At 49.3% G+C, this 27,363-nt stretch overlaps 1 protein-coding gene across 2 annotated transcripts in view; it reads left to right on the top strand.

Moving 5' to 3' along the window:
* LOC147737284 (uncharacterized) overlaps window positions 1–27,363 on the top strand; it is a 1,685,245-nt gene that overhangs the window by 1,606,826 nt on the left and 51,056 nt on the right. The window contains exon 3 of one of the 2 annotated variants that reach the window (XM_086925019.1): window positions 2,089–2,206. The exons of the other annotated variant lie outside the window; for it this stretch is intronic. The gene's annotated coding sequence lies outside the window, so the exon portion shown is untranslated. The remainder of the gene's footprint in view (window positions 1–2,088; window positions 2,207–27,363) is intronic. 2 annotated transcript variants of the gene reach the window in all.

Below are 27,363 nucleotides of genomic sequence, written 5' to 3'. Positions count from 1 at the left end.
TGTGAATGTAACCTAAGGACTTAAGATGAAATGAAGAGCTTACCTCCTTCCTGAGTGGCTCCAGTCTGCTGTGTGCAGACCCGATAGCTGGCAGCACCCTGGAGTATGTATGTATCAATCAGATTATGTTCGAAGTAACCTGCAATATAGTGGCTGGCAGCACCCTGCCATAGAGTAGGATTTCTCATAGTATTTTATTTCCTGACACATTAATGGAGATTGTCTTTTAAAAGGCAGAAGAAAAACACTGACCATACATTTTCCTGGGTTTGTCTTTAAAATGACGTACACATTAGGAATGGCATTTCGTTCTGCTGGAATAATACCACAAGTTATCTTGCACTCTATGTTGTTGCATGGATTTTTGGCCGCAATGCATTCAATGTTTCATTCAAACGTGCTTTCTACAGGGCACATACATGATTTGTTGCTGTAGAGAAAAAATGCTCCTGTGTACTGTGGCAGACTCAGAAATATTCTGCCATTCTGAAACATCGGCTGTGGGAGGTTGGTGTCAGAGGCAATGCTTTGGCCTGGTTCGCGGACTATCTCAAGGTTCGTTACTCTTATATCAGGATGAACTCTCATGCATCCGCCACTATCCCTCTTTCTGTGGGGGTCCCGCAGGGTTCGATCCTTAGTCCCTTATTATTTAACCTTTATCTCTGCCCTCTGGCCCACATTATAAAATCTTATGGCTTCACTACGGTGTCTTACGCAGACGATACTCAGGTACTTATCACCTGTAGATCCAATTCCCAGGAAACCTGTACTAGTTTTAAACAATGTATGATTCACATTAATAGTTGGATGAGTGAAAACAAACTTCAACTCAACTGCAGTAAGACCGAAATTTTGCTATTCGGCAAGGCCAAGACCTTCTGGTCTCAGGACTGGTGGCCTCATGATCTAGGGCCCTGCCCTGAGCCTAAAGAAGCCGTAAGAGACTTAGGGATCATGCTTGACGGTGCTCTTTCTATGAAAGTTCACGTCAACCAGATTGTTGGGGCTTGTTTTGGAATACTTCGCCAACTGCGTAAAATCTTTAAATGGCTCCCACCTGAAGCCAGAAAGCCCCTGGTCTAGGGATTGATCGTCAGCAGGCTTGATTATGGAAATGCCATGTTTGCCTCCATAAATGAGAATCTGCTGTCTAAGCTACAAACCATCCAGAACACGGCCGCGAGGCTATGCTGGGATTGCCTCCTAGGTCTGCCTCTAAACCCATTCCTAAAAAACTGCACTGGTTACCTGAGCGCCAAAGATGCCATTTAAAAATCTTGAGTTTAACCCATAAACTCCTTCACAGCATCGACCCTTCTTACTTAGCAAAAAAATTAGTGTGGTACACTCCGTCCAGAGACCTTCGCTCCAGCTCAAAGTTCTTGCTGTCTCAACCTAGAGTCCGGACGTCCAGGAATGGATGCCGATCCTTTTCATATGTGGCCCTCCAACTATGGAATAAGTTACCTAATCATCTTCTGTCCCTCTCCAATTATTTGGAGTTTCGAAGGGGTTTAAAGGCGTGGCTCTTTCCCAAATAAAGTTTCACTGTGATGTATCTCAACTCTGTTAGGTCAATGCCTTTCTTCTGCAAAGCGCCTTGAGACCTCTTTTGGTGATAAGTGCGCTATATAAAAGCATTTGACATTTGACATTTGACAAACACGCCCAGTGGTTTTATCTCTTCCGTTGACATGAGCTGCAATAAAAGTTTCTTTGTTGTTGCAAAAAAATATGAACGGCCAACGAGCCTCTGTAGGTCAAAGAATGGAAGGGCTGGGAACTGTCAGTCATCTCACTGCTAAGCAGAGCAGTGTCATGCTTCATCCTCCGTCAGGCCTCTGATTTTGACCAACATCGCGTAGAACACTGGGACTTTAGAGACCATCCTTGTATGGAGAAAAACAAAACTACAAGTCCCATAAGCAATAGTGGTGGAAGGTGTCACGCATGACCTGGGACAACATCCGATTCAGCACATCCAGTTCCATTTTTTAAGTATTTGACACAATATTGAATTTATAATCTTTGTTTTTTATGGTCATGAGTCACCAGAATACTAAAAATGTGTCTTTTATTTTCAAGGTCAAATACGTAATGGTCACCAGCTTGGAAGCTCTGTTAATTCTTCAGTATTTGTCATTGATCTCCATGTGTGGCTGATTTGGGTCTGCCCCTGCATCATTCCCGATAACTCGCACAGGTAAGGAGCTTGTAGCAGCAACATGATAACCCCATTCTCATCTGTAAGGAGTGCGCTCCGAGGCAGGTATCGGGTCATTTTTGTGAAACAAGCAAGCACCAATATCTGCTATGTACATTTGTTAAAATAAAACACAATCAAATCACAGTATACTGTTCCGGAGGTTCAGTCTCAGAAACATTATCTGTAACTGAACGCAGTCACCCTAGGAAGCATGTGCTTTTAAGACAAGTTGCGTTCAATCACCTGAAAGTGACATGCTTCATCATTGGGCTATACTCCTCACCAGGCCGGCGCTACACTGCCTGGTGGGCACCACAAGAGCGCACTTTGTCGGAGATCTTTTATTAAGTACGCCGGATGAGCATAGTAGGACAGAGGATGTTGTGTCATAAGATGTGAGATTGGTGAAAGTCTGAATATAAGATCAACTATTGACCATTTGCTACAATATAGTTAATGTGATCTTCCTGGTCCATGTTGAGATCAAAAACGGTGGCAGAGAAATTGAGGAACTAATGACCACTATCACTGTGTGAAAGTGTTGATCACCTATGGACCTGCTGGTAAGCTGGGGTCTACACTTCAGGTCAATTTTTTTCATGCCTTCTGTAGTCATGGAGCAATCTGTTGGCATTTCATCAGGACCAAATATGGGAAAATGGGTAAATGTGACCTAATCTTCTCCACAGCGTGACGAGCTCTGTAACTCAAAGCCCTGCACCGTGCATAGGTGATAAGGTGCCTATTAACATCTTACTACCACAGGTGAGCGCTGTTTAACAGAGTGCACTAGATACGGTAACCCTCATAAAATTCAGGACATACTGACTTATCCAATAGCGAGGACGCCGCATCAGAGGGCAACTGGTTTGAAAAGCACATGGTTCCTAGGGTGCCTGCGTTCAGTTAGAGATAATGTCTGTGGGACTGAACCTCCAGAACAGTATACTGTGAGTTGATTTATATGAAGAATGTGTATACTGGACTGGCATTTTCCTCAGCATCTCTTGTGCTATGTAAAATAATACACAACACACCTGGAGGCCAACACATCTATCATACATTTAATGCAAAAATAGCAAAAGGCCAAGCAAACTAACAAGTGACAATTGTCTGTGCAATGGACGAGAGCATCCACCCTAAAGGAAGTTGGAGTATATAATGCTAATGCTACACAATGCATTTTTATACACTTTTCTCCGAATACAAGTCAAAGAAACATGGACACATGATAGAAACAGTTACTGAAACGACACTAATGAGTAGGAGGCAGGATCTTCTCTCGAGAGCAATGTGAGGAGTCCGTGAGGTGCAGATAAAAGATACACAGACAAGCTGCAGAATTCACTGTTTCTGGAAATAACACTCCTGTTTGTCAATATTCAATTTACTGCAAGATACAGGAAAGTGTGCCGATGGACATCACTAAATAAAATGGTTCTGGGCCCTAATAGAATCATATAACTTTGCAGGTATATTAAGGCGAACAGACACATCAAATTAATATAAGAATATTGTAATTTGGTAATGTAATATATCAATGCACGTTGTGGCATTCATGTGTAACCAATTATCGGTATTAACCTCATGCGCACTATTGTTATTCTGGTCGTATGCTGAGATTTTAAAAAACGCATGTAACATGACGAGCTGGGCTCGTCATCAGCGTGCGAGGAGGCTACACCATGACGAGCCCAGCTCGTCATCAGCGTGGAAGGGGTTAAGGAAACCAGTATATCCAGTTATGCTTTCTCAATTCCTTCTTCCTAGAGGCCACCACTGCTGCTATCCAGCTGTATTCAGCAGTGCCTCCTGTGACCTGGAATCCTACATTTAATCAATACCAAAGGTCGTCAATGCTTCTAGCCAACTCCGGTCCCTGGTGTCTTTCCAGTCACGAGGTAAGGTGACTCCTCCTTTCGGTGATAGTGTGCATGGGCATCAACTCCATTGTTAGATTGTTTTTGACCCCAAACGGGTTCGGATGCATATTGCTGCGCTCCAACACCGCTCTTCGGGTTCCCCTGAGTGCTCAGTCCACTCTACCCTCAACGGTATTGTTTCAGTACGCGTTTCCGTGTTCTCCGCATTTCAAATTGATCGGCAAACTCTCAAATTTTGATAGAAACCCTCGTGGGCAACCGTCTGGCGTGCTGCATAGGGCCAGCCATCTGCAAATGGAACGGACTCCATTCCATTTCTGTCCTGGATGCCACGCCAAGTACCCTCGCACCGACCTACATCAAGTTTGTAACTTGTGCCTCTCTCCGGAGCACAAGGAGGAAGACTGCGTGCTTGTAAGTCATTTCGGTCCAAGAGGACTCTACCCGATCATCAGACTCGATGATGAGAGAGACAGCGTCAAAGCATTCAACACACTCTGGATATCTTCGGGAAAGAATTTGACATGACGAGATAGAAGCGTCTGCCGTAGAAGAAGAGGCCCATCTCTATGCCAGAGCGCAATAGTTGGGGCATGCTGGGGCAGCCATGTGATTGCAATTCTACGTCATGCCAGTACCATAGGCGACTGACCACATTTATAGGTCTTCTTGCGCCCTTCTGGCATCTAAAGAGGCCTAATAAACAGCATTTGGGTATCAGCTCAATACTTAGTTTTGTTGCATGCATTATTTCTTCGACAGCTAGTTGCCAGAAGGAGTGTATTTCATCGCAGGACCATGGTTAATGTAAGAAATCGGCCCCCACAGTGTTGCAGCGCAAGCATATATCTGGGCAAGACCCGACCATTCGATGAGGGTCTTGTGGCGTTAAGTAGGTTCTTTGCAGAAAATTATAATGTATCAGTCGAAAATGGGCATTACTAGAAACCATGCGTATTAGTTCACAGGCCCTCTGCCAGTCTTGATCTTCCATTGGAATGTTAAAGTCTAAATTACAGGCCTCTCGGGCCCGTGTGTACTGTCTACGGGAAACAGACATAACAACGCAACTTTTACTACGCATTACCATCACAACGCAACCATTACAATGCAGGTGCCATTACAACGCATGCCATTACAACGCATGCAATTACACGCAGGTGCTATTACAACGCATGTCATTACAACGTAAGTATAGGTAAGTATTTAATTTTATTAATATTAATATTTAATTTTAATTTCTTTTAATTTAATAAAATAATTTTATTTTTTTTAAAATATTTTTAATATTAATGTAATTTTTTGGGGTTTTAAGAAATAATTAATTTAAAATAATTATAACATTTTAAATATATTTAATATTTTTTAAATTACAATTTTAACCCCTACATTATCCAACACTTACCCTACTATTACACCCCCCTGGTGTTAAAATAGTAATTTTAACCCCTACACTATTCAACACTTACCCTACTATTACACCCCCCTGGAGTTAGAATAGTAATTTAAACCCCTATCCAACACTTACCCTACTATTACACCCCCCTGGAGTTAGAATAGTAATTTTAACCCCTACACTATCAAATACTTACCCTACTATTACACCCCTCTGGAGTAAGAATAGTAAATTAAAATATAATTTTTAAATTAAAAATATGAATATAAATAAAATATGACTTTTATCAAACATAATTTTAAAATAAATTAATATTATTAAAATGAAATACTTACCAAATACTTATATTGTAATGGCATGCGTTGTAATAGCGCCTGCGTTGTAATGGCATGCAATGTAATGGATTGCGTTGTAATGGTTGCGTTGTGATGGCATGCGTTGTAAATGCATGCGTTGTAATGTCATACATCCACTGTCTACTGTATCTGATCACGTTGTTCTGTAAAGATGCATAGTTAGGTGTCTACACGTTCCATACGCTAGCAGTATCTCAAGGGTTTGAGTATGCGGCAGAGCTGTCGCATAGCATGGACAGGTGTGCCAAGCACCACATGTTGTTAAAATTGCCCATGGCTTAGACCAAACTCTTAGCGGGTATGTTTACAGGCGATAAGTCTCATGTGGGTACAATTCACCCTATTGCTCGCAGCCCCCTTCCTCCATGCCTGGAAGGACATACTGAGTGCTATCTGCCTGATTGGTTTCAATGTCCAGATTGGGAGCTCCCTATGGAATGGTGCGCACTTAAGTTCTCTCACTACAAACCAATGCCATACTCTGGCCGTCTGTCGCACAATATATGAAGTCTCTCTCGGTGTACCTGATTCCTCCATTAACAGCCCTGGAAGACAACCAGCATCCACCATTCCCACCAAGAGCCGCATTTCCCAACTAGGGCCTGTGTTGAGCCATCGAGCTGCGTGTTGCAGTTGAACGGCATAATATTAGGGGTCCAAATGTGGGACCTCCAATCCCCCGCTGCATAATTCCTGGTCAGTGTGGCCAAAGCCACTCTGCTATGTGTAATGGCCTTGTTGAAAGATTTAACAAGACCATGAAGGGCATGATCGGTGGACTTCCTGAAAAACTCAAAAGAAGATGGGATGTCTTACTTCCATGCCTGCCTTTTGCCTATTGGGAAGGGCCACAGAAGGGAGTGGGGTCCTCCTTATTTTAGCTTCTGTTTGGGTTTCCTGTCGGGACCACTGTGCCTTGTGAAGGAGGGATTGGAGAAACCTCTTGTTGAACCTTAGCAAATATAGTGGACTATGTGCTTGGCTTTTGCTCCAGGATGTATGAGTACGTGGAAAAAGCAAGCAAAAACGTTGCGGCCAGCCTAGAGCTCCAGAAGCTCTGGTGATGCCAAAAGGCTGCTATGGTTGAGTTCCAGCCAGGGCAGATGGTGTGGGTTTTGGGGCCTGTGGCTCCTAGGGCTCTGCTAGATAAGTAAAGTGGACCCTACCCTATCCTAGAAAGAAAAGGGGCGGTCACCTACCTGGTAGACCCTGGCTCAGACAGGAATCATAAGAGGGTTGTCCATGTCAACCGCCTTACACCCTACTATGACATGGCAGATGTGACCATGCTCATGGTTCCAGATGAGGATCAGGAAGCAAAGAGTGAACCTGCCCCTGACCTGTCCAACAATCCAAAAGATGGGTCAGTGGAAGGTGTGGTCTTGTCAGACACCCTACCTGCCCATCAGGAGGCTGATTGCAGGCAAGTCCTAAATCAGTTTGCTGAGCTCTTCTTTTTGACCTCTCGCTAGACTAGCTGGTGTATCCATGCTGTAGGTTCTGATGAAAGACAACCTGTCGAGAATAAAACATAGAGGCCGACTGAACATGTGAAAGAGAGCATCAAAGCAGAAGTAAGCATGATGCTGAAATTGGGAGTTCTAAAGCCTTCTGAGAGCCCCTGGACCTGCCCAGTTGTCTTAATCCCCAAGCCTCATAGCCAGGATGGTCAGAAAGAAATGAGGTTTTGTGTGGACTATTGGGGCATGAATGCTGTGACCAAAAGCGATGAATACCAAACTCCATGGGCAGATTAACTTATTGACAGGTTGGGAGCAGCCAAGTATCTGAGTATGTTCGATCTCACATCAGAGTACTGGCAGATAGGTCTGACTCCAGGAGCTAAATAAATATCTGCATTTTTAACCCCAGATGGGTCTTATCAGTTCACTGTAATGCCCTTTTTTTAAAAAAAAAAATGCATCTGCCACTTTTCAAAGGTTGGTGAACTAAGCCCTTTGCTGTATTGGAATCCTTGAGTGCAGCATTTCTACACACTATTGCTGTCTTTAGCTCCACCTGGCAGGATCATCTGATCCACCTTAGAAAAGTACTGGAGGCTCTGAGAAGTGCAGGCCTCATTATCAAGACATGCAAGTGCCAGATAGGGCAGGGAAAGGTTGCATACTTGGGTCACCTTGTTAGTGCATGCCAGGTTCAACCCTTACAACCCAAGATCTAGACCATTCTGGACTGGGCGGCTCCAACGACCCAGACTCAAGTGAGGGCCTTCTTTGGCTTCCCTGGCACTATAGGAGGTTTGTGAGGGATTATGGCACCATTGTGGCACCCCTCACAGAACTGATTTCCAAAAGAATGCCCACAAATTGTGAACTGGACTGTGAGCTGTCTAAAGGCTCTTGACACGCTGAAGGAAGCGATGTGCTCTGCAGCTGTTCTGAAAGCTGCAGATTATGTCAAGCAATTCATTGTGCAGACTGATGCCTCTGAACATGGTATAGGAGCAGTGCTATCCCAAAGACATGACCAGGGTGAAGATCAGCCACTGGCTTTCATCGGTAGAAGGCAAATCCCCAGGGAGCGGCATTGAACTGCCATTTAGATGGACGCCTTTGCTGTGGTTTGGTCCCTTGAGAAGTTTAGGTCAAACCTGTTTGGCTCTCACTCCCTAGTTCAAACAGACCACAGGCCTCTCCGATGGTTAATGCAAATGAAAGGTGAAAATCCCTCATGGCTAAAGTAGTCCATCTCCCTACAGGGAATATACTTTGAGGTGAAACAGAGACCTGGGAGTGCCAATGCAGATGGACTTTCCAGGTTGTCCCATTTAGACGATGTTAAATGTTACGTTATGTTAAAAATACTTATAAAGCGCTGGCACACCACAAGGTTTCATGGCGCTGTGGACAAGGGAGTCCTGCCGCTAAGTGATTCATTCATAAGCCTGGCGAAAGAGGCAGGTCTTTAAGAGTTTCCAAAACTGAGGATATGATATCATCAATCTAATGTCCTGAGGGAGAGTATTCCAAAATTGAGGGGCCAGGACCGCAAATCTTAGTCCCCCCAATTTCTAGCGTTTAAAGGACGGAGTAGCTAGGGGATTCAAATGTGAAGACCTAAGATCCTGAATGCGGATATATCTCTGGACCCGAGTAGATACAGACAATGGGCAGTTGCCACTTTAATAACTTGTCCAAGTCATTAGATATGGTACAAACTCCAGCCAATCCGGCGACAGCACCCTCTGGAACCTTCTCCTCAGAGGCTCAGGCTCTCAGATTTTCTACCGCACGTCGTGTGAAGGGAGTCTCCCTGAGCTCTGCTCAGTACCTCTACCATTTCTCTTCAGAAACTCTTCAGAATATCTTCACTGCTTTGTCTACTACAAAGCGGTCACTCATCAGACACTGTGAGTCTTGTGGGAAATTTCGGCGTCATTCCGAAGACCCCACAAAAAGTGTATCTACTGCCTCCACCCTGAACATCAGGTGAGAGTTTGTAAAATCTGCAGGACTTTTCATCAAAAGACTTTAAGAGACAGAGAGGGACGTCTACTTCTGTGGTTACAGAAACTCAAGACCAAGGATAATCCCTTATCAGATGTTGAGAGTGAGTCCTGTCTCGGGACTGTCATCTCTAAGAAGAGGGCTTGTGAGGCGGAGACGGTATCTGCTAAGGTTAAGATGCTCAAGAAACACCACACCTCTACTCATGAAGGCCAGACTTCCTCCTCAAAAAGGGCACCTGCTCCTTCTACTACTTATGCCCTCTACGCCTCCAAGATCTGCCTCTAAGTCTCAGACGTCTTAGTCTATTCCTGCAACAAATTTGCCTAAAAATTGAGTTCCTCGTCGACAATGACTTCCATCGCCACTTCTACTACGACGACTTCCACCTTCTCTTCTCCTCAACCTACAATGATTATGTCGTCAGCGTCCTCTCCGTCGACGTTTGTCATGGTGTCGGTGAAGCCTCGCTCATCTGCCACCTGCCTCACTTCGTCGTTGACATAAAAGAGGTCTGTCTCCAGTCAGTCATCGACGGATGCCTCCTCGCTGATGAGACGGTCGATGGCTCTCAAGGCTCCACCTGCCTCATCGACGGTTGCCGCGTTGACAGCACAGACGCCTTTCCTTACGGAACTTCAACCACGCTATTCGTCGTCGACCGCTGAGCTTTGATGTCTCTAGTCCCCTTGAAATCTTTAGCAACACTTTTGCCGCCTTCAGGAACGACGGATGTTTCCCTACTTCAATGTCAACGTAGGAACTCTTCTTTGGATCTATTGCCATTTCAACCATCTCCAAATCTTTCTGTTGAGCCTTTTGACTATGGGGCTAATGAGGAGGTTTCGGAAGAGGATGGCTAAGATGGCGGCTTGAGCGGAGGTGTTTCGCGTGGCTCCCCGGCCCCGGCCCTAACCCCGAAAAATCCCGAGTAATAGCTGGGAAATCCCCCTGAAACTCCTCCATGCCGCCGCGACAGGGCTGGGCCACAAAGCAACGCACTTTTCGCCGACTTCTGCAACGGCGGCGGGTGCCTTCACACCGTAGAAGCCAAGACCTGCGGGACCGGCGCAATGCCCAGCGGAGCCCGCGGCCTGGCAATGATCCGCTGGAGTGGGATCCTGTCTTGCCGGGGACCTTAAGGGGCAACTGGACCGCCGGTGCAGCGGGAGGCCAAACCTGGGCGATCGACGGGTACAGCGGGCCCGAGCACCACCTACGGCCCCGGCCGGCCTCCACTACCTGAGGCCCCGGCGTTGGGCCTAGCCTGGACATCTGTGGGACTCGACCCCAGGTGAGTGCCGAACCGGAGCCCCCCACGCAGCATCCCTTGGCGGACACAGCCCGCAGATTGCACCGACGCAAGGACCCGCGCCCAGACACAGACGAGGGGTCCCTCCTGGCAGATAGGGGCCAATTGAGACCCCGGCGCCAGGCCTAGTCGGGAGGCGGGAGAACATAGCCGGCCAGGCGGCCTCCAGCTGTACCCGAGCGCACAGACGGGCCTACACCTGTACACTGGCATCGCACCACTAGCCTACGGCTGGCAGTGACTCCCGGCCCAGCGACGCCCCGATGGGCTATCAGACCCGGTCCTGATGAAGTCAGGCCCACACTTCCCTGGCCCCCCAGCTCAGGTCAGTGCAGCGGCGCCTTGGCGCACCCCCAATACCGCAGGAGGCACGGCCTTGGGAGCTTGACCCTAAGCAGCCCAAAGCGGCGTATTGAGAGCGGTTGACCGGACCTCGGAGCCTGCGGCCTCGGACCCACACAGTGGCAATCACAGGGAATAAGCTCAGGGCGCCTAAGCGAACTACGCCTTGCCGAGGACCCTACCATCGCTGAGCTGAGCCAAGCCTTGCCGGTGTCCCGCTGCCACTGGGCTGACCCTGCCGGACCTGGCCCGACTGCGCAAGGAATAAAAGACGAGACCCAGACACCCGGAGAGGCCTACACCATAGGAGAGGGGGACACTCAAGCACCGATAGAACCACCCCACCGGCCCCCATTGCCTGCAGCCGCACGCAGCACCCCAAGGAACACCGGACTGGGCGGTGAGTGGAAGATACCTCGGGCCCTAACCCGCTGCACAGCACCATCCTGGACTGGCTGACGTAGTCCCCCCAAAGCGTCACCTCTGCACCCACTTGCACCCAGCTTCACTCAGTGAGACTCTGGGAAACTCTCTGCCTTTGGAGCCCTCCTGATCCACCCCGGTGACTGGGGTTATGGCAAACACAAGTCGCAGAGCAGGCCGCACAATACCGGACATGCTAGCCAAGACCGCCACGAAAGGAGATAATGCCCGCACACCCCCATCGCCTACCACCCAGGCCACCGCTACACCGCAGGATGATGGTAGCGCCCCAATCACGAAGGCATTCCTGGAAACTCTAGTCAATACCCTGCGGGACGACTTTACGGCCCTGAAACAGGATCTGGCCGGGGAACAACGAGAATTGCGCAGATACGTGGACAGCCTGGGTGAACGGGTGGAGGCAGTGGAGACCACAGACCAAGCTCGCAGCGAATAAGTTGAATTCTTGCGGCAAGAGGTGCTCCAGCTCCGAGAAGAACAGGTAGACCTTCAGGCGCACGCGGAGGACCTCGAAAACCGTTCCCGGAGGAACAACATCCGCGTGCGGGGAATTCCATTAAAAGCCGAGGGGAACAGCGTGACATGCTACCTACAAGAGCTCTTCAGGGAGATCCTTGGGGAACCAGCCGACTTTGAGGTCCGCATTGACCGAGCACACAGAGTGGGGCCGAACAGACGGGGCCCTGCCCCTCCACCAGACGTTCTGGCCTTCCTCCCCGATTTCCCGCTGAAAGAACGTAACCTGAAGGAGGCACGCCAGAAGCAGCATCTCACCTTCCGAGGCCACTCGGTGGCCTTATTCCAGGACCTCTCGGCCATCACACTACAAAACGGAAATCCTTCCGAACTGTCACGACCTTTCTCCAAGAGAAAGGGATACCATATTCATGGGGCCATCCTTTTCGAATAATCTTCAAGTGGCAGGGTGCCCTACACCAGATGAGATCCTTCGTTGACACCTGTACCTTGCTGGGCCTCGACGCTGAGGAGGAGGAGCCGCCTGGGGGACTGTCGCAGAGGCGGCGAGGCGGGGGTCCCTCCTAATCGGAAGCTGATGGATGGCAGCAAGTAAGGAGACGACGCCACCCTAAGAAAGGCCTCAAACCAGACCCTGAAACAGTAGCCCAGGAACAGGCTGCTGCTATCCAGGAGGTGGTCAAGGACACGACGAGCCCAGACTGACGGAATGAGGTTTGGGGGTTGATTTAATGCATCAAATTCACAGAAGGGGGGGACCGGGGAGCCATGGGAGCTAATATTGCCGCGCTCCTCTACATTGAACCTTCATTTACTGACTCTACAGGCCTGTCTGACTCTGGATAGGCCTGGGACTATGACTCAAATTTGGGACTCACAAGTTGAGGTTGGGGGGGGAGAGGGCGGAGCGGGCAGTTGGGGAGAGGTTAGGGGGGTTCTCTCTGGCTATTGGAGGGAGCAGCGTTGGGAAGTTGGGGTTAGGGTGGGATCCAGGGGTGTTGGGGGGTGGGGGTGTTGGGGTGTAATGGGTGGGGCGGGCCCTCCTTGTCCAAGGCCATTTTATTTTGAAGTTCCAAGTCCTGTTCGGCGGGACGCGCTACTTGGCACAGGCCACTCTAACCAGTTAGAATGTCCCGCCCACTGACTATTATTTCCCTCAATGTAAGAGGGCTCAATAACCCCATTAAGCGCCGAGCGATACTCTCCCGCCTGGAATATATACTGCAGCCGATATATGCCTTCTACAGGAGACGCATCTGCTGCCAAAGGACCACCACCGCCTTAAATCCCGAGCCTTCCCCTTGCAGTTTTTCTCCTCAGCAGCTAAGAAAGTGGCAGGAGTAGCAATATTGGTGTCCAGGTCCTTTCCCGGTCAGGCCCTACAGAAGGAAGCAGAGCTCAAGGGTAGGCTGCTAGTACACCGCTTTCTGATGGGGGACACGCATTCCTAATAGGTTCCATATACGCACCTAATGAGGGCCCGGAGAAATGTCTTCACGCAGCACTAGAGTCAGCCACCGCCAACACGCACCCACACCTGCTCCTAGGCGGAGATCTCAACATAGTGTTCCACAACACAGCTGACCGCTCTAACCAGCGATACGGGCAAGTAGGGGCACTCTCTGAGGCAGCTCGCACACACCTGGCTGACCTGGGTTTGACAGATTTATGGAGACGCCTTCATCCTCAAACCACGGCATACACTTACTACTCGGCAGCTCATAAGACATACGCGAGACTTGATTAATTTTTTTGCTCCCCACAGCTGGTCCTCCGCGCACAAGATGTCGATCCTACTGACCTCACTATCGGACCATTCCCCGATGCTGGCATCCTTTCTCGTCCCGAGCACACCCGGCCCGCAACGGCACTGGCGCCTTCGGGACAATCTGCTCCAGAGCCCTACTAACGTTAAACAGATAGAGTCCGCCATCTCTCAATTCCTCACTCATAACGCTAATGAAGACAATACCAAAGCCACCCAATGGGCTGCACTTAAAGCAGTTCTTAGGGGAGAATTTATCTCCATAGCCTCGGCCAACAATAAGGAACGGGCTGAAATAGCCCAGCGGGTTAAGGAGCAGGAGCAGATGCATCAACGCACGGGGGCGGCGCGAGCATGGCGCCAACTCTGCGTAGAGAGGAAGCTGTTGGCGGCCCTAGACCAGGGTGTGGCAGAATACGCCGCACTATGTCTTCGGCACGCTTACTACACTGGAGGGAACAGATGTGGGAAATTACTAGCGAGCAAGCTACGAGAGCAGCGCCAAAGGCAGGGTATCCGCGCGCTTAGGACAGATCAGGGCGAGCAGATCACGGATGATGCGGCCATTGCCGCGACATTCGGTGACTTCTATGCCGACCTATACACGGCAGATGCACCCGATATGCTAGCGAGCCAGGGATACCTGGACAGAGTGTCTCTCCCAGCGTTGAACGACGCATAGGCGGAGCTCCTGGATCGGCCCATCGGACTGGAGGTGGTGATATCAGCGATATCCCGCCTCAAACTAGGGAAATCACCGGGCCCTGATAGCTACCCAGCGGCCTTCTATAAGACACTCTGCCATCAGGTGGCCCCGATTCTGCGAGACCTCTTCAACACCTTTGATCAAGCTGGGGCGATTCCGGGGGATTTGTTGGAGGCGGCGATATCAGTTATACCCAAACCAGGCCGTGACCCTACCCGATGTAGCTCTTATAGGCCGATTTCCCTCCTGAACATTGACCTTAAGCTCTACATGGGCATTCTCGCAAATAGACTGGCACCATATATACAGCAACTATTGGAGCCTGACCAGGCGGGCTTTACACCCCAGCGCCAGACCAGTGACAACACCAAACAAGTCCTTCATCTCATAGAGGCAGGATCTCGGGCACGGCCGGACAGCATGCTGCTCACGATCGATGCAGAAAAGGCCTTCGATAGGGTACATTGGCCCTATCTAGAGCTCGTACTGCGGTGATTTGGTCTGGGAGAGACGCTCTGTAACCGCATATTCAACTGCTATCGCCATCCTAACGCTACGGTTCGAGTCAACGGCCACACATCCCCGAGATTCCCGATAGGCAGAGGCACCAGACAAGGGTGCCCCCTTTCCCCGATCCTATTTGCGCTCTATATGGAGCCGCTGAAGCAGCGGATCAGGCACCACGACCTCATCAAAGGGATCAAATTTGGCGGGGACATTCACAAGATTAGCCTATATGCTGATGACGTCCTGCTTTCTCTGACCGAACCGATGCAATCCCTTAGGGCCCTTTTTATTGAGCTCCATGCCTTCGGAGCGGCATCAGGTTTTAAAGTCAACATTGAGAAATCAGAAGACTTAAACATATCCCTATCTGCAGAAGTGCTCGCCGACGCCAAAGGAGAATTTGACCTGAAATGGTCCGACTCCACGATCCCGTATCTGGGAGTCCTCTTGGGCTCGACCCTGCAAGCTACCACGGAGGCGAACTACACCAGGCTCCGCTCCCGTTTCACAGACGAACTCAGGAGGTGGAAGCGGCATTCACTTTCCTGGTTGGGTCGGATAGCGGCCGTCAAAATGACCCTGTTGCCACAATTTCTGTATGTGTTCCAGACACTCCAGCTGCGCCCCCCAGTGGGCTGGCTTTAACGAGCACAGACAGATCTGGCACGTTTCATATGGAACGGCCGCTGTCCACGATTTAAGCACACGATCACAGCACTTCCCCCTGAACACGGAGGTGTGGGGGTTCCTGATCTCACTCTGTATTTCCAAGCAACACAACTCCGCACCTTGGTTGAATGGCATCAGCTAGAGTCAGGCAAAACCTGGCTCTTCCAAGACCATACGGTGGCAGCTAAGCCTATACAGGGCATCCCGTTTCTGCCTAAGGGACATAGACCACCTAACCTCTATGCGTCCCACATCACAAGCACAGTCCTGTAGATATGGGACAAGGTGGCGGTCCGGCATGAACTGGCCTCATTCCCCTCACCGATGACCCTGCTCTTTGGTAACCCCGACTTTACTCCGGGCCTGGACCCCAGGGCATTCACGGATTAGAGACGCACTCCCTGCAGGGAACTAGGACACATGTTTGATTTAAATGGGATCCTACCCTTTCAGAAAGTAAAAGAGGATTATGGCATTACGGAAGAGGATCGTCTGCCCTACCTACAAGTACGGCATTGGGCCTTACAACCCACGGTCAGACCTGGTGCACAACGCTTCCTCACCGCATACGAGAAGTTGCTCCTGACGCGCTCCTCAGATAAGAAACTGATCTCAGACTTATACCGACAACTCCTCCTCACCAACAAATTCACACACAACGCGGGGAGGGTCCGTGGGAGAGAGACTTAGGAAGGCAGCTCACACACAAGGAGTGGGGGGGGTTTATATCACAGGGCCAGACACTCAGCTTACCACACAGGCCTCACAGAAACTCTGACTAAGGTAGCCACCTATTGGTACCACACACCAGAACATCTACACCAATGGGACTACCGTGTTAGTGACTAGTGCTGGAGGGGCTGTGGAGAACAGGGCACATTGGAGCACCTACTATGGAGCTGCGACTGCTTGCAGCCCTACTGGAAATCCATTCTAGACGAGATAGACTCCCACCTAGACACTCAACTTCCCAGATTCCCAGCATATGTCTTGCTCGGCCTCCCTAACACGCTAATGTACCCATTGAAGTCCAGGAGAGGGCGACTCATAGCAATAGCATTGGGGGCAGCTGTACAGAACATTGTGGCACACTGGCGGTCTGCTCGACCGCCCCCGCACACTGGCTGGCTACACAGACTCTGGACAATATTGGGGATGGAAAAGTTATCTCTAGCAAAGACGGGACAGAGCGAAGAGTTTGCTGCTCTTTGGCGGCCGTTCCTGAATCTGCTTACTGGTGAATTCAGGGAACTAAGTTGCCCCCGTTACTTGCGCTTACTGCGACTGGCTGACACCCCAATTGAGGAAGTAGACGCCCGGCCACGGAAGCGCGAGTCCATACCCAGGGTTTAAGATACATCCCCATACCCGAGATGGAGGACTATCTCCCTGCACTTGGTTTTTCTTTTTCCTTTTTATGGCTTTGCCTTACTGGACAAGGAGGGGACGAGGGAGGGAGTGGGAGGGGGCGGAAATCGAGACCCAAGCTTCCCACGACAGGGGCCCTGTTCCAGGGACGCCGCTTGTATTTCTTTTGCATTCCAAATGATAGAAGCTCCCTGTATGTGGCTCAGTACTGATATACCAATTGACAACTGTGGCCTCTTTGTTTTTTCTGTTCTGATGAAAATAATAAAAGATTTAAACCATAAAGTAAAACCTGGATCCCCTATGGACTGCTGCCCACTACACGTCCTAAAAGAAGCCTTCACCGGCCTCCCGGGTCCAGCCCACTCTCTTCTGAATGAGTCCCTAGTCCAGGGTTGTGTCCCTAAGGCCTTTAAAGAGGCAATTGTGGTTCCCCTTCTGAAGAAATATGGGGCAGACCCCCCGATCCTGTTGAATGACCGCCCATTCTCCTTGCTGCCGTACTTGGCAAAGGTACTGGAGGCTCATGTGGTAATGTAATGTAATGTAATGTAATGCACACTTGTATAGCTCAGCTGTCACCCAAAGGGTATCCTGGAGCCTAAAGATTACCAACCAGCAGGGACAGAGCAGAATTGTTCAAGTTCACTTTTCTGGGGAAAAGTCTAGTTTTCAGTTCCTTCCTGAGCCGAGACAGGGCATTCAGTTGCCTAAGTTCCAGGGGAAGATCATTCCACAGCCTGGCTGCTGTAAAGCTGAAAGATCTTCCACCCATTCGAACCTTTTTTGCTCGGGGGACATAGACCAGATTCGCAGAGGAAGAGTGCAGGGATCTGGCGGGGGCATACCATACAAATTTCCTTTGTACGATTTTAGGCCCAGTTTTGTGTACAACCCTGTGGACAATACAGAGTGCCTTAACGTGTACTCTCTGTACAACAGGCAGCCAGTGGAGATCTTTTAAGGGCAAAGAGGCCGAGGCTCCACATGGCCGGGTCATTGCCAATTTAGCCGCCATAGTCTGTATTCTTTGTAATTTCTTTACCAAGGAGCCTGGAGCACCCAGTAGGAGTGCATTACAATAGTCTATTCAGCTTAGGACAATACTGTGAAGAGGACAAAGGGTGTTGCTACGTTCCCGAGAATCGAAACTTACGATGACAGCTTTTGGTTTCCTTCGACCGGCCTCCTGGCCTGAGCCTGCAGACCTTTTCCAACTTGGCCTGTCTTTGATGCTGTGTTGGCATCCTGCACCCGGGCGTCCCTGTGCCGCTGGTGGTGTGGTGTAGTCATGGTGCTGCCTTGGGCCATGTCCAGTGTTGGCCTCAACCCTCAGAGACTAGTTCCCCCAAGCCGCTGTTACTTTCCTGTAAGCAGCCTCTGTCCGATTGCCCCTGTCCCCCTTAATTTGTATTGGGTTTCCAACCTTGAACTTGCACCTGCACCCGGGCGCCCCTGTGCCGCTGGTGGTGCACTGTTGGTTCTGAACTGAACCTTGTCCAATACTAACCTTAACTTCCGAAGAATGGTCTTGTAAGGAGATGTTGCCTGTACGTATGTTGAATGTTTTCTTCACCCCATAGGTTAACATTGCAAAGTCTGGAAATTGCACTAATTGTCCACTTTTTATATTGAAGAGAATTTCTATTGCAAAAGGTATTTACTCTAGATGAAATTCTGGTGTTTCGCAAAATAAATCTTACCAAGTGTCATTTTATAAATTGGTCTCAAATTTATTCATGAGTGTGTGTTATTTATTGCCCCTTTGTGTACAACACTGTGTGTCATGTATCGCCACTGTGTTTACAACAAATGCTTAACACTACCCTCGTATACGTCTAACTGCTCCCCCACACTACCACAAAAGAGCATTAGTATTATCTACTTTAGCCTCCGTAAAACCTCTGGGGATCCACTGGACTCTCTGCACACTATACCTCTTTTTGGCATAGTATAGTGAGAGCCGACTCCCCACGCTCAAGTACTCACACTCCGACATAGACAGACAGACACACACACACTCTCTCTCCTACACACACATTCTCACACATACCCTCCCTACCTCACATGAGAAACATATGTTTAGCTTCTACATGACACCTTCAACTAGGACCATTAATAAATAGGTTCATGCAGAATGCAGAAGATCCTACGAGTAAGGATATCTGTGCAGTCATCCCCGTGACAGGAAAGAAGAAATGCAAATGAATGAATACAATGCTTTAGGAGGCTGAGCATTCTTAAATTAAGAAATGAATGAAAGATAAACCAGGAATAGAGAGAAACAGAAAAAGAAAAAAGAAAGAGAAAAAAGAGTAAAATAAAGATAATAAAAACAAGGGAAATAGAAAGTACGAAAGAAAGAAATGAGGCTCCCATGTATTATATTCAGTAGTGCTTGTAATATGGCGGCCAAGATATCCGTCACGTTTGTGTCTGAGTAACCAAGGCCAGCGAACTCTAAATCAGGCTCTTGACACTTTGCAATGTTGCTGCTGTTAACTGTGCACACTTACTTCCGCAGAAGTCACGGGCAAGAGGCTCCTGGTCACCTGTAACATATTTTTTATAATTACAAAGGTGTGACAACACCACATAAACAACAAGTGCAGATTAAACCACAGGGTTCAAATAAACCCCCACACACACACACCGTAAGATTAAACCATACAAGCCTCAGTAACAGGTAGATAATACAAAGACTGATGGACATAATGAAGCAGACCTAGAGATACATGCATAGCACAGACAAGATAAAGGTCTTGATTTAGAGTTTGATGAGCAGGGTACTCCTTCACAAGCGTGGTGGAGTATCCTGTCCAACAAACGGATGGTCTGCCTGATCTAGTGCAAGTCAGGTGGATTGTCATGTGTCCAGCTTTCTTGGGTGGCGTCGGAATAAATACATCGGACGGCCATTCCTTTTCAGATCACGCAGTCTGAAGTATTTTTCTCTTATTCAGGACCACCAGGGAATACTTGGCAGTCGTGATGATAATTTCTTTTTAAACGAACCTCACTTCCTGGGGGAAAATTAATCAGGGAGAAAGTTCCAAGGGTGTGAGGGTGATAAGTTATTGGTTTTTAAAAACAAACTCCAGCTTTGGAAGCTTGTTTTTGAAAAACACAAAAGTTGGTGAATAGTCGCCTGAAACATGGCAGCCGCTCACCACCCCTGCAGTGCCTTCAGAGGAGCCACCATGGCTGCTTCTCCTCTGAAGGGACAGAGAGCGCCACAGGGCCAGCAGAGATCGCTAACAAATCGGGTGATCCTTTGGACTTTAAATCAAACCCATAGCTTTGACAATTGACAAATAGAGAAAAGAGAGAGTTAATTAGAATGCTGCCTATATGTGATTCCTTGTATGTGAATAAGTAAATGACAATGCGCTGCTGTGTTCCTTACCTTAACGCTGCCTTTTTAATAACAAATCTGCTATATAAGTCTCATTGGTTTATCTCTGCAATGTCAGCTTAACAAGTTTCCGGTTAAGTAAAATCATGTCATACTGGAAAAAGATAAATAAAGCAAAAAATAAAATAAAATGTCTAGAAAACATAAAAGGACCAAACTTCAGCTTGACAAAGCAAGCGAGTTTCAGTCCCACCTCTATGTTCAATCCAGTTCCGGGGCCACGGGATAGGCAGGGGCTACTGCATTGAGGTCACTTTCCTTTGATGTCACAAGACCTGTCCTAGTAAGGCTGTACAAACTGACCAAGTAAACGCTTATCTGAAAGAAACAGGTTAGTGTTAGATTCCTTTCCTTAGAATATCCCTAGGCGTAAGACTGGATCTGGAAAGTTTTTGTCAACAGTACCCCTGCACATGGCTAAGCGTCGTCTGCGGCTCCGTGTCCGTCGTCGGCGTCGTGATCCCCAGGATGACGTCATCGGAGTACTCTCGCGCGCTGACGTCAGTTCTTCATTTTTCCACGCCAGCATGCACAGATCCGAGAAGAGCAGTACTCTAGTCATTTTTTGACTAACTTTTTGATCTGTTTTGATCACTTTTTCGAATCGACTTCGACTCGCAGTGCCAATAGGGATGCCTGGGTTTAAGCCTTGTGACGCCTGTTACCTCCTGATGACGGTGACCGACCTACACCATCGGTGCCATTACTGCCTCGGGCTCGACCACGATGACAAGTCGTGCCCCGACTGCCGGGCCTTGACCTCGAAGGCTAAACAGGAGCGGTCCTGTAAGCTGCTCGAGCTCCTGTAGTCTGCTCCACGCCGCTCGAGGTCCCGTTCGAGGAGGAAGTCGAGGGACTGGTCGCGGAGCCGCAGTCATCGCCGCTCGTCGAGTTACCACTACTCGTCGGGCTCCAAGTCCTCCGGTAAGTCGAGGCATTTGAAAAAGAAGTCGAAGAGACGTCATCGCTCTTCCGACTCCCCCCGACACTCGCGTGATGCGGCGTGGGGTTCAGGCGAAACCCCCGACGCCGCAGGGCACCGCAGGATCCAGGCCTGAATCTGCGTTGTCACCAGTCGACCTCACGACTCCTCCTCTGGCGCCGACCCTGAGGGTGTCGCTCCCGGTGCTGTCTTCGGACAACACCATCCACGGTTTCAGCTCCGGCACCGATGGGTGACCAATTCACCTACAACCCGGCTCCATAATTTTTGCCTGGTTTCCAGGACATGGATGACGGGGAGGACTGGGAGGGGTCTGAGGACCCTCTGGCACAGCAGTGCAAATTAAGCCAGGACTGGGCAGATAAGCTAGGGGAGGCCAGTGGTCTATACACTTCACCTGACACTGGATTTGTCTCTCCTCCTTCCGTGGCCTCGAAGGAGGCTTCTACTTATAGCGTGGTATTGAACAGGGCAGCTAAGGCCTTGGCGCATGAGCTCTCTGTCGTGGCCGTGAGGACTAACCTCCTCACTGAGATGCTCAAACTGCAGGCATGCTCCTCGGAGCCTATAATTAACAAAGAAGGGATGTAGAGTACCAAATAGGATTCCTACTCCACGGGCACTGATAAATAAACAAGAAGAATCCTACTACCAGTGTGTATCACAGGGAAGGGGGACACTCAGTGTTGTGTAAAATACCCCTCACACACCAACAGGCCCCTTGGTGTCATGCTTCATCATCGGGGTCTTCGCACCCCGCTAAAGGGATGCGGCACGCTGCGACCTGCGACTGCGCGGAAGCGTTGACAAGTTGGACTATGTGTGGTGTGTGTTGAGTGTAAGTGAAAAGGGATTGATGTGAGTGGGAGGTGTGGTGAAAATTTAAAAAGTACCTGGCTAGTGGGTAATGTGAAAAAAACTTTATTTCGTACCCCTGGCTGGTGCTGTTAAAAGGTGTGCAAAAGAACGAGGTTTAATTGTCTTAATTAGGGACAAAACCTCTGGTGTGCGTCGACATGTTTCGGTACTGGTGTACCTTCTTCAGGACGGGGCACAACTTCCCAACCCTACTCACGTTTTTCTAAGAAAAAAAGGGGGGTTATCTTAATTTTCTAAAAAGTGATAACAATTTTAAAGACGGCTACAGTGTGCCTACAGCGGTTTTTTGGATCATGCAATTACATGTCCTGAAAAAAAGAAGAAAAAACCATAAGGTTTGGTTACCATATAGGAATGGCTCAGACAGGTGCAGTCACCTGGAGCCCCAAACGGTTAATTAAACCTGTAAAGGAAGAGGACATACAACACACACAACATATAAGACACATTTAGGTTTTTTTGTTTATACTCATTTTCTTTGGACATACTCATGGTCTTTGTAGTGTATTGTCTCATGAGCCAATCCTGGGCATCAAGGTAGGTAGGTGGATCCACAATCTATGAGGGTAGAGAAGTGGATTCAGTGTTGTAGCTTTTACTCACTGTTTAACTCCACGCTACACCTGGACAAACTGGGGTTGCATTTTGTTGAAGTATGCTCACGAAATCCGCCTAAATTGGCCTCCTTCTACCACCCTGTGCTGCTCCGCCGTGAATGAATTACGAATGAGCTAGGCGGTATATATAGGGGGATTGGGTGTGATTTCATTGGTTAATTAGCGGAAATGGCAAGCGACCTTGTAAGGAAACATCTGTGTTGCCGCCTCCTATGTACATGTGATCTAACCACATGTAACATGTATCCCTCTGTCATTTGTTAATTGCCGGGTCTTAGGATGTCCAAATATGGACCTTCCGCTCGCCAGCCACTCACGGGCTCTTGCTGTCGCTCGCGCTGACAGAGAACCTTTCAGCGCAGCTGCTGCTCGTCTGTCTCTCATGCGCGCGTGCGCACAAGTGATTTCGCCGCGCCTCACTCCGCTGATTCTCGGCGCATGCGCAATACTGTTTGTAGGCAGCGCTGATCACTGGGGCTGTCTAGTTCGTTGGTTTTCATTATTTTATCATCACTCAGGGTGTGCCTGGGTGCCGATTACCAGTCAGTTATTTTCAAAAGGGGCACAAGTTAAACATGAAGTGTCCTTATCCTCTTCAATGCTAGTTTTTTTCACAAGGATTTGGTACACTACATTCGTTGTCTAGAGAAAAAGTTCATTTAGATATATTCTGTTTGGTGGCATCTTTTTGCTGATATCCACACTGGAGAATTTTTGTTGTTGGCACTCTTATATCTCAAGAACGGTCAAGTGAATTGGCTCCATGATGTTTCGCTTTTTTGACCAGTGATATGGGTTCCCAGGCTCACATTTATACAGGAGAATTCTTGTTGTTGACCCTCTCATATCTCAAGGGTGGTCAGGTGATTTGGCTCCATGGTATATCGTCATTTAGACCTGTGATATGGGTTCCCAGGCGGAACACCCAGCGTTGTTCCTTCTGGAACAAGCCTGTCTCAGAGGGTAGCCGTTCGATGATAGTCCAGCGTAAATCATTGATGCAATGCTGGTGTGACAAAAAATGTGATGCCATCTTGGTTGTCGTTTTCTTGCAGCGTATATTGCTTTTATGCTCCCCCATCCTTATTTTGACGGGTCGGGTGGTCATACCCACATATTCCAGTCCACATGGGCATGTTATCATGTAGACCACGTTTTTCGTGTTGCAGTTGGAAAATTGGCGTTGTTCCCATGATGTGCCATTTCTAAAGGTAAGGGTTCTGCTTTTTTGGGTTTGGTGACAGCAACTGCAATCCCCACAGGGGAAGTGACCTTGGACACCAGTCATATTTTGTCTTCCAGTAGGGTTTTCCCGTGGTCTAGTGTGTACCACAATGTCCTTTATGTTCTTGCCCCTCCGATGTGCATGCATCGGTTTCTCAAAATTCAGGTCTCCACAGTTCAATATTCCCCAGTGCTTGTTGATGACCTTTGATACCTGGTTCGATATGGAAGAGTAAGTTGTCACACAGATAGGCCTCTTGTTTGTTCCTTTCTCTTGTTGGTTTTCTTCTATGAGTGCCTCCCTGTGATTGTTTCTTGCGCGTTACATCGCTTTGTCGATGGTTCTAGTGGGATACTGCCTTTGTACAAGTTTGGTTTTTAGGTCTTTTGCTTGTCTGTTGAATTCGCTCAATTCTGTGCAGTTCCTCCGTAGTCTTAAAAATTGGCCATACGGCAGATTCTCCCTTAGGTGCCTGGGATGAAAACTGTCGTAGCGTAACAGACAATTCCTGGAGGTGGGTTTAAAGTGGGTAGTGCTTTTTAGCCTTCCATCCTCACTGTAAATGTTCAGATCCAGAAAAACCATCGATGTATTTGAAATGGTGCTGGTGAATTTCAGGTATTCATTCTGGTTGTTTAGCCAGGTCACAAAATTCGTGGCGCTGTTGACGTCCCCGTTCCATATGATGAAAATGTCATCTATGTACCGTTTCCAGGTGTTAATCTGGGAACGGTAAGGGTTGCTTTCATGTAGAATTTTGTGTTCCTCCAGATGGTGGACGTATAGTCCTGCTAGGCTTGGGGCAAAAGTACTACCCATGCTCGTTCCCTGGGTCTGTAGGTATAGTGTCTCTTTGTACTTGAAGAAGTTGTCTTTCAGGGCCATGGTGATGCATTCTAGGACCAGGTTCCTCGGTGTCTGATACTTCCATGCATGACTGAAGAGTACTTCTTCTATGATCTGTAGTGTCTCTTCATGGGGCAGGCTCGTGTATAAGCTCTCCACGTCGAGGCTTACTAAGAGCTGTGCAGTTGGATCAAATATTTTTTCCTCTAGGAGTTGTAGGACCGATTTGGTGTCTTTCAGGTACGTGTTTGTTGCTTGTACCATTGGTCTGAGGAATGCGTCAGAGAATTTTGACAAGGGCTCCAGAATCGACCCAATTCCAGAAACAATTGGTCTTCCTGGTGGATTTTCGATGTTCTTATGTATCTTTGGGATACAGTAGAAGTATGGTATCTTTGGGGTGGGTTGTTGTAGGAAATCCGCTTCCTTTTTGCTGAGCCAGTCATGGGCTAGGCCTTCCTCCACCATACCGCCGATCCGTGTTCGAAGTCTTTCTGTTGGGTCTCTCTCCAACACTCTATAGTTCCGTTCATCAGACAAAAGACGTTGGCACTCTTTGTCATATGCTCCTCGGAGCCTCTGCTGCCGTTTAACGACGCCCTCACCGATGTTCTGATGGGCACCTGGTCCAAGCCCTCTACAGGCCTCCCTGTGGATCGGAACGTGGCCCGACGCCACCGCCCGGCTCCGGGCGACCTCTGCTTTCTGTTCTCCGGATCGAGAATCCAAAAGGTACGATCAGTTTGGAAAGAAATTGTTCTCCTCTCTGAGTTTGAGGCTGTGGTCTGTCAACACCGCCTGCCTTTTGGGGCGTTACACCCACTCTCTATGGGATACGGTTGCGCACGTGCTGCCACAGTGTCCGGAGGAGGCCCGGACACGGCTCACCCAATCCCTGGTGGGTGGGCAGGATGCGGCACGGTACTCCATCAGGTGTGGACTCGCAGACTCGCTGGGCAGGGGATTTCCATGACGGTGGCGATTCGTCGCCACGCCTGGCTGAGGTCTGCCAATTTCTGGGGAGAGGTCCAGGCCACGCTCATGGACATGCCCTTCGATGGCCGTTGCCTCTTTGGTGACAAAGCGGATAGTGCGCTAGAGCATTTCAAGGACTCCAGGGCTAAGGCCAAGTCCTTGGGCCTAGGCCAGCGCCAGCAAACTTCCGCTTTTCGTACCTTTTGTGGCCAAGGAAGTGGCGCAATACACATCCAGCCAGCCACAGGCCGCAGAACCAACCTCAACGCTTTTGTGGATGTGGTAACCGCTGTGGCGGTGCAGGGGGACAATGGCGGGGTCAGTCCACATCCACTCCCGCAGCATCTGCCTCAAAGCCTTCTGAGTCCGGCATTTCAGGCCCATTCGACGCAAGTGGAGGGGCAGGGTTCGCCATCACCTCCTCCACTGGTGTACCATCACGTCGGACAGGTGGGAGCTGCAAATCGTCCGAAGGGGCTACTCCCTCTCCTTCGAGGCGACCCCTCCAGCCATGCCACCGCAGTACCACCGCATGTCGGGGGATCACTTGCAACTTCTGCAAGAGGAAGTTACGGCCATCTTGGCCAAGGGGGCTGTCGAGCTCATTCCTGGGCCAGAAGTAGGGTGTGGTTGTTATTCCCACTACTTTCTGGTTCCCAAGAAGGACAAAGGAGGCCTACACCCTAACTTGGACCTCCGGAACGTCAACAGCTTCCTCGGGAAGGAGAAGATCAAGATGCTGACATTGGCTCAGGTCTTAGCTGCCCTAGGCCCTGGAGACTGGATGGTGGCGTTGGAGTTGCAGGACGCTTATTTCCACATCCCCGTCCTGCCTGCCGACCGGCGCTACCTGCAGTTCACGGTAGGCCACGAGCACTTTTAGTTTACCGTGCTTCCCTTCGGCCTTACCAGCGCCCCTTTGGTGTTCACAAAAGTGATGCCGGTGGTCGCAGCTCATCTGCGCAGATCAGGGGTTCCAGTCTTCCCTATCTCGACGACTGGTTGTTGAAGGCGGGCTAGTCCCAGACAGTCGTCTCCCACCTTCAGACTACGGCCGACCTCCTGCACCTGCTGGGGTTCTCCATCAACGTACCGAAGTCACACCTGTGCCCCTCTCAGAAGCTCCTCTACATCGGAGCGGTTCTGGACTTGGCGCAGTTTCGGGTTTATCCTCCTGAACAGCGGGTTCGGGATATTCAGGCTCTGATTCCGATCTTTCAGCCTTTATCCCGGGTCTCGGTCAGGTTGACGCTGCGGCTGCAGGGGCTGATAGCCTCCTACATCCTACTGGTGCATTACGCCAGGTGGCGGATGCGGGCTCTGCAGTGGGACCTGAAGTTTCAGTGGGCCCAGCATCAGGGCAACCTGACTGACCACGTCCTGATCTCGGAGGGCACTGCGAGACAGTTGCAGTGGTGGCTCACGGACCGCGATTGGGTCAGCGGCAGATCCCTCTCCCTTCTTCAACCGGAGCACGTAGTGGTGACGGATGCATCCCTCCTGGGATGGGCGGGCCACATGGGAGAGGAGGAGATCAGATGCCTCTGGTCTCCGGCGGAGTC

Source organism: Lissotriton vulgaris, chromosome 1_1 (assembly GCF_964263255.1).
Source record: "Lissotriton vulgaris chromosome 1_1, aLisVul1.2, whole genome shotgun sequence".
NCBI lineage: Eukaryota > Metazoa > Chordata > Amphibia > Caudata > Salamandridae > Lissotriton > Lissotriton vulgaris.
Note: the sequence above shows the minus strand (reverse complement) of the source record. Positions and strands in the feature narration are given on the sequence as shown.